Source organism: Scyliorhinus canicula, chromosome 7, assembly GCF_902713615.1.
Source record: "Scyliorhinus canicula chromosome 7, sScyCan1.1, whole genome shotgun sequence".
Lineage (NCBI taxonomy): Eukaryota > Metazoa > Chordata > Chondrichthyes > Carcharhiniformes > Scyliorhinidae > Scyliorhinus > Scyliorhinus canicula.
Genome location: NC_052152.1, coordinates 203,310,405 through 203,318,265, shown reverse-complemented (window position 1 = coordinate 203,318,265; position 7,861 = coordinate 203,310,405).

Sequence of the window (7,861 nt, the reverse complement as noted above, 5' to 3'; positions counted from 1 at the left end):
CTCGGTACTGTCACCGGGACCCCCCCTCGGTACTGTCACCGGGACCCCCCCCTCGGTACTGTCACCGGGACCCCCCCCTCGGGTACTGTCACCGGGACCCCCCCCCTCGGTACTGTCACCGGGACCCCCCCCCTCGGTACTGTCACCGGGACCCCCCCCCCTTGGTACTGTCACCGGGACCCCCCCCTCGGTACTGTCACCGGGACCCCCCCTCGGTACTGTCACCGGGACCCCCCCTCGGTACTGTCACCGGGACCCCCCCCTCGGTACAGTCACTGGGACCCCCCCCTCGGTACTGTCACCGGGACCCCCCCCCTTGGTACTGTCACCGGGACCCCCCCTCGGTACTGTCACCGGGACCCCCCCTCGGTACTGTCACCGGGACCCCCCCCTATGTACAGTCACCGGGACCCCCCCCCCCTCGGTACTGTCACTGGGACCCCCCCTCGGTACTGTCACCGGGACCCCCCCCTCGGTACTGTCACCGGACCCCCCCTCGGTACTGTCACCAGGAGCCCCCCCCCCTCGGTACTGACACCGGGACCCCCCCTTGGTACAGTCACCTTGAACCCCCCCCTCGGTACTGTCACCGGGAACCCCCCCCTGGTACAGTCACCGGGACCCCCCCCCCTCGGTACTGTCACCGGGACCCCCCCCCCCTTGGTACTGTCACCGGGACCCCCCCTCGGTACTGTCACCGGGACCCCCCCTCGGTACTGTCACCGGGACCCCCCCTCGGTACTGTCACCGGGACCCCCCCCTCGGTACTGTCACCGGGACCCCCCCTCGTTACTGTCACCGGGACCCCCCCCCCTTGGTACTGTCACGGGACCCCCCCCCCCTCGGTACTGTCACCGGGACCCCCCCTCGGTACTGTCACTGGGACCCCCCCCTCGGTACTGTCACCGGGACCCCCCCTCGGTACTGTCACCGGGACCCCCCCCCCTCGGTACTGTCACCGGGACCCCCCCCTCGGTACTGTCACCGGGACCCCCCCTCTGTACTGTCACCGGGACCCCCCCCCGGTACTGTCACCGGGACCCCCCCCCCCTCGGTACTGTCACCGGGGCCCCCCCCCCTCGGTACTGTCACCGGGGACCCCCCCCTCGGTACTGTCACCGGGACCCCCCCTCGGTACTGTCACCGGGACCCCCCCCTTGGTACTGTCACCGGGACCCCCCCCTCGGTACTGTCACCTGGACCCCCCCCCCCCCTTGGTACTGTCACCGGGACCCCCCCCTCGGTACTGTCACCGGGACCCCCCCTCGGTACTGTCACCGGGACCCCCCCCTCGGTACTGTCACCGGGACCCCCCCCCTTGGTACTGTCACCGGGACCCCCCCCCCTCGGTACTGTCACCGGGACCCCCCCCTTGGTACTGACACCGGGAACCCCCCCTCGGTACTGTCACCGGGACCCCCCCTCGGTACTGTCACCGGGACCCCCCCCCTTGGTACTGACACCGGGACCCCCCCCCTCGGTACTGACACCGGGAGCCCCCCCCGGTACTGTCACCGGGAGCCCCTCGGTACTGTCACCGGGACCCCCCCTCGGTACTGTCGTCGGGAGACTCCCCCCTCGGTACTGTCACCGGGACCCCCACCTCGGTACAGTCACCGGGAACCCCCCTCGGCACAGTCACCGGGACCCCCCCCTCGGTACAGTCACTGGGACCCCCCCTCGGTACAGTCACCGGGAACCCCCCTCGGCACAGTCACCGGGACCCCCCCTCGGTACAGTCACCGGGACCCCCCCTCGGTACAGTCACTGGGAGCCCCCCCCCTCATTACTGTCACCGGGAACCCCCCCCTCATTACTGTCACCGGGAGCCCCCCCCCGGTACAGTCACCGGGACCCCCCCCCCGGTACAGTCACCGGGACCCCCCCTCGGTACAGTCACCGGGACCCCCCCCCCCCCCTCGGTACTGACACCGGGAGCCCCCCCTCGGTACTGACACCGGGACCCCCCCCCCCTCAGTACTGTCACCAGGAGATCCCCCCTCGGTACAGTCACCGGGACCCCGCCCCCCCCCCCCCCCCCCCTCGGTACTGTAACAGTGATGTTAACAAAAACATTGCTGTGAATCATAAACAAAAGATGTAGATTTAAGGAGAGATTTAGGGAGGGGGTTTGAAAGTTTGGGGCCCGGGCACCTAACGCTCCACCACTGGTGGGGGTAACAGAAATTGGGAAACCTAAAGGCCGAATCTGGAGGGGTGAATATCCCGGGAGGGTTAGGAGACTGCGGCCTTGATGGATTCATACCTCCTGTCACCAAATGGGTTTACAGTGGGGCAGGAAACAACCTCTACCTCATTCAGTGTATTTGTTTCTCAAAGCCAAACTCTCATCATTATTGTGTATCTGAGGCTGTCAGCTGTGATTGGATTACTTCAGCACCAATGGCAGCTGGCTCCATCGAGCACTTTCCAAACCTGTGACCTCCTACCATCTAGAAGGACAAGGGCAGCAGATACCTGGGAACATGTCACCTGCAAGACACCCTCCACCCTGTCTTGGAAATATGTCGCTATTCCTTCACTGTCGCTGGATCAAAATCCAGATCTCCCTCCCTAACAGCACTGTGTGTGTACCTACGCCATATGGACTGCAGTGGTTCAAGTCTCTCCACCACCGATAGGGTAAGTAGGGATGGGCAATAGGTGCTGGTCCAGCCAACAACACAAATTAGGATAGAAAAATAATTAATTATTGTGAATAGTGACCAGCTCCTGGTCTCCTACTTTTGAATTCTCATCCTATTTTTCAAATCCCTCCATGGCCTCGCATTCCCCCAATCACTCCAATCTCCTCCAGTCCCACAACACTTCACTATCTCTCTGCACACTCTCTCTATTTTCATCAATCCACCACCACTATTTATCCCTCTCCCAACTTCTAATGAACCATGATCTGGCTGTGAATGGGCAGCACGGTAGCACAGTGGTTAGCACTGTGGTGTCACAGCGTCAGGGTCCCGAGTTCGATTCCCGGCTTGGTTCACTGTCTGTGTGGAGTCTGCACATTCTCCCCATGTCTGCGTGGGTTTCCTCCGGGTGCTCCGGTTTCTTCCCGCAAGTCCCGAAAGACGTGCTGTTAGGTGGATTGGACATTCTGAATTCTCCCTCTGTGTACCCGAACAGGCACGGAATGTGGCGACTAGGGGCTTTTCACAGTAACTTCATTGCAGTGTTAATGTAAGCCTACTTGTGACAATAATTATTAGTTGCCACCTTTCATATTTCAACAGCAACTACATTTTTAAAAAAAACTTGGCTGTGAACTGCTTTGAGACGGCCTGAAATTGTACCAGGTGCAGCAGAATATAGGCGGCACAGCGGTCAGCACTGTTGCTTCACAGCGCCAGGGTCCCAGGTTCGATTCCCGGCTTGGGTCACTGTCTGTGCGGAGTCTGCACGTTCTCCCCGTGTCTGCGTGGGTTTCCTCCGGGTGCTCCGGTTTCCTCCCAAAAGCCCAAAGGGTTAGGTAGATTGGTAACGTTAAGTTGCCCTGTAGTGTCCAAGGTTAGGTGGGGTTACGGGGATAGGGTGGAGGTGCGGGGCTTGGGTAGGGAGCTCTTTCAGGGACCGGTGTGGACCCGATGGGCTGAATGGCCCATTTCTGCGCTGTCAATCATGGAATGTAAATCAATCTTTCAATTCTGCACCTTCATTGCTCCATTTTAATGTGTTTTAAAATGAATTTAAGGGAACAATCGTGAAACTTTCATGGAACAGAATTCTATCTGGAGAAGTTCAGCTCTCTCGCTGTGCTGGTTTGAGAATTGTGTTTTTGCGAAGCAGGGTTGTCCCTGATGTCCTTTTCAACAAAAACGACCGCTTGCCTCTTATACAAAGTCTCCCAAACCTCGACCCAGGGTGCCTGGAACCCTCGCCTGGTCTGATCGCCATCAGGAGACAGCCGAAAGAAGGGGTTGTGTGTCCAGTCTGATCTTTCTCTCTCATCATCAAATAAACCCTGCCCCTGTTCAAGCTGCACCCCCCTGTTCCTGTGGCAGGTTCACCTTCAAATCCCAGTCCAGTGATGGTTTCTTTTATAAACAAGGCACAATGGCAAAATGCAGTGTAACCAAAAACTGATACATTGACTGTATCAATTCTCGGTGTCCATCTGTATTTCTAATGCAGCCTTTGCAACCCAGAGTGAGCAGGGAACTTTGCTCTCTCTCTCTCTCTCTCTCTTTGCCTGCTATTTTTTTAAAAAGCTGAGTGGCTTTTCCAACAAGCCCTGACCCTCCTTCCAGCTGCCATTCCTCCGGCTGCTGCTGTTCCAAGGCTTCTCCCCCCGGGGGAAGCTGCTGTTAGCCAGGCTGCCAACCCTCCCCCCTCCGCTTCCTGCCCGCCACCGTAACCGGCTCCAATCCCAAAGCCGGGACCGGGGCGGGGCGGGGAAAGGGCGCCGGAGGGAAAAATCCCCCAAATTGCGGGACAATAGCCTCCAGCTGTGGACATTGCAGCAAATTGGGAAAATTGACCAAAGGCGCGGCCTTGTAACGCGGCAGCGTCCGATTGCCAAATGCAATGCCCCGGGGTGAAGGGCCGCTGCTGGGAAGGTGCCAAATGGTGCATTTTGTTACCTGCCAACGCCTCGAAAATTGCTTGCGCCATCTTGCAGCTTCTCTTGTTGTGTTTGAGGCTGGGACGATGGGAAATGGAAGAAGCTGAAATGCTCCGTGGCTGCAGCGAGCCGTCTGTCCGCCAGAGGGAGCAGCCGGCCGCACAATCCTTACTGGCAGTGGAGCAGGGCGCCTGCAGGGGGAGCTCGCAGCTCCAGCCCAGTCTCTCCCCACACTCCCAACTTTTTATAAAATAATACTTTCCGCAAAAGGAGGGAGAATCATTTCCGAGTGCAAAAGAATAAAATAACATTACGATGGCGCAGTGGTTAGCACTTCTGCCTCACAACACCAGGGACCCGGGTTCGATTCCAACCCTTGGTGACTGTGCAGAGTCTGCACGGTATCACAGGGGTTAGCACAATTGCTTCACAGCTCCAGGGTCCCGGGTTCGATTCCCGGCTTGGGTCACTGTCTGTGCGGAGTCTGCACGTTTTCCCCATGTCTGCGTGGGTTTACTCCGGGTGCTCCGGTTTCCAACCCACAGTCCAAAGATGTGCAGGTTAGGTTAAACTGCCCCTCGATGGATAGGGTGGAGGCTGGGCAGAGCGCTCTTTCGAAGAGTCAGTGTAGATTTGATGGGCTGAATGGCCTCCTACACTGTAGGGATTCTATGATCCAGGACTTCTTTTGTTGTATCAGTACTTGTCCCATTTCTGTTGTCACTTTGCCCAGTTCTGCTGAAAGATCATTGACCTGAAATGTAAACTCTGATCAGGATTGTCCGGGAAACAGGTTTCCACCCATCAATTCCCAGTTTAACTATGCAAACAGTTACCCACCCTGGCTACGATCGCTGGCTTTTAAAGCAGACCAAGCAGGCCAGCAGCACGGTTCGATTCCTGTAACAGCCTCCCCGAACAGGCACCGGAATGTGTCGACTAGGGGCTTTTCACAGTAACTTCATTTGAAGCCTACTCGTGACAATAAGCGATTTTCATTTTTTAATTTCAGTGCTGTGTTCATCAGTTTGCTAAAGTCATCTCATTTCTTAGAAAAGGGGAACTTGTGATCTTTAAAAATCCGTGTCTAAATAAAGCAGCGTTCTTCCAAGAAAATGTACTTTGTGAAGATGTGATTTCCCAACAGGAGGGGCTGGCCAGGTCTCCGGCACCCTTGCTGCTGGAGACCAGCGCCTAGTCCGATTTCCCGTTCAGCTTCGAGCGTCAGACAACACAACCCTGCCGATGCAGCAACAGCTGGTGGAACATCAGGCAGGGATTTGACCGTCCGTCAGCAGACTGGAGTGAATGATGATGGAGTTCATACATGTTTTGTCTGATGTCATGGCTCTGACCTGTCAATGCCTCCGTCACCATGCCGACTACCATGGCGACCAGGCTTTCCCAGGTTTGTATTTGAGGCTGGACTCCCAAGGTCACCCTGGTGGGCGAGTTGACCTCATCCAGGTGCCCTTTAACCTCGAAGATTCGGGGAGGACCCCTCGGGCACACACGGGGAAGTTGCCGTAGACCATGGGGCTTCCACGCAGGACAATCTACTGCAGCTGCTGGGTCCAACAGAGCTGCCTCTGCCCCTGGACATGAGATAATCAGGGTGGGGCCTCCCGCCCTCCCCTCCAGGCCTTGGGTGGGGCCCTCCCCTCCAGTTCTCAGGTGGGGCCCTCTCCTCCAGGCCTCGGGTGGGACACTCCCCTCCAGGCCTTGGGTGGGACCCTCCCCTCCAGTTCTCAGGTGGGGCCCTCTCCTCCAGGCCTCGGGTGGGGCCCTCTCCTCCAGGCCTCGGGTGGGACCCTCCCCTCCAGGCCTTGGGTGGGACCCTCCCCTCCAGTTCTCAGGTGGGCCCTCCCCTCCAGGCCTTGGGTGGGACCCTCCCCTCCAGGCCTCGGGTGGGACCCTCCCCTCCAGGCCTTGGGTGGGGCCCTCCCCTCCAGGCCTTGGGTGGGGCCCTCCCCTCCAGTTCTCAGGTGGGGCCCTCTCCTCCAGGCCTTGGGTGGGGCCCTCTCCTCCAGGCCTTGGGTGGGGCCCTCTCCTCCAGGCCTTGGGTGGGGCCCTCTCCTCCAGGCCTTGGGTGGGGCCCTCCCCTCCAGGCCTCGGGTGGGACCCTCTCCTCCAGGCCTCGGGTGGGACCCTCCCCTCCAGGCCTTGGGTGGGACCCTCCCCTCCAGTTCTCGGGTGGGCCCTCCCCTCCAGGCCTCGGGTGGGACCCTCCCCTCCAGGCCTCGGGTGGGACCCTCCCCTCCAGGCCTTGGGTGGGGCCCTCCCCTCCAGGCCTTGGGTGGGGCCCTCCCCTCCAGTTCTCAGGTGGGGCCCTCTCCTCCAGGCCTCGGGTGGGACCCTCCCCTCCAGGCCTTGGGTGGGACCCTCCCCTCCAGTTCTCAGGTGGGGCCCTCCCCTCCAGGCCTCGGGTGGGGCCCTCTCCTCCAGGCCTCGGGTGGGACCCTCCCCTCCAGGCCTTGGGTGGGACCCTCCCCTCCAGTTCTCAGGTGGGCCCTCCCCTCCAGGCCTTGGGTGGGGCCCTCTCCTCCAGGCCTTGGGTGGGGCCCTCTCCTCCAGGCCTTGGGTGGGGCCCTCTCCTCCAGGCCTCGGGTGGGACCCTCCCCTCCAGGCCTTGGGTGGGACCCTCGCCTTGGGTGGGACCCTCCCCTCCAGTTCTCAGGTGGGCCCTCCCCTCCAGGCCTTGGGTGGGACCCTCCCCTCCAGGCCTCGGGTGGGACCCTCCCCTCCAGGCCTTGGGTGGGGGGGGCCCTCCCCTCCAGGCCTTGGGTGGGGCCCTCCCCTCCAGTTCTCAGGTGGGACCCTCCCCTCCAGGCGTTGGGTGGGACCCTCCCCTCCAGGCCCTGGGTGGGACCCTCCCCTCCAGGCCCTGGGTGGGGCCCTCTCCTCCAGGCCCTGGGTGGGCCTCTCCCCTCCAGGCCTTGGGCCAGTAGAGGACGCTGCCAGAGGCATCACAGATATTGGGATGTAGCAGACCACAGGCTGCCTCCTCCTCGGCTACAGATTCTGGGGCTGAACACAAGCGGAATCAGGAATGCGAAATGTTGAAATCACTTTTGGGTCGCGGGTGTGGAACCGTTGTAAAAATATTTCACTTTTGTTCGTGCATTTGGTGTTAATGTGAATGGTTCGGTAAACGGTTGTGATTATGAACAATTTGAATCCTTTATATTTTGAGGTTTCGCCACCCTCCCATTCTGGGAGCCTCCCCCTGTGAGATTAATTTTCATCTGATGCCAACTTTGCTGAAGGTAGTTTCCGCAACCT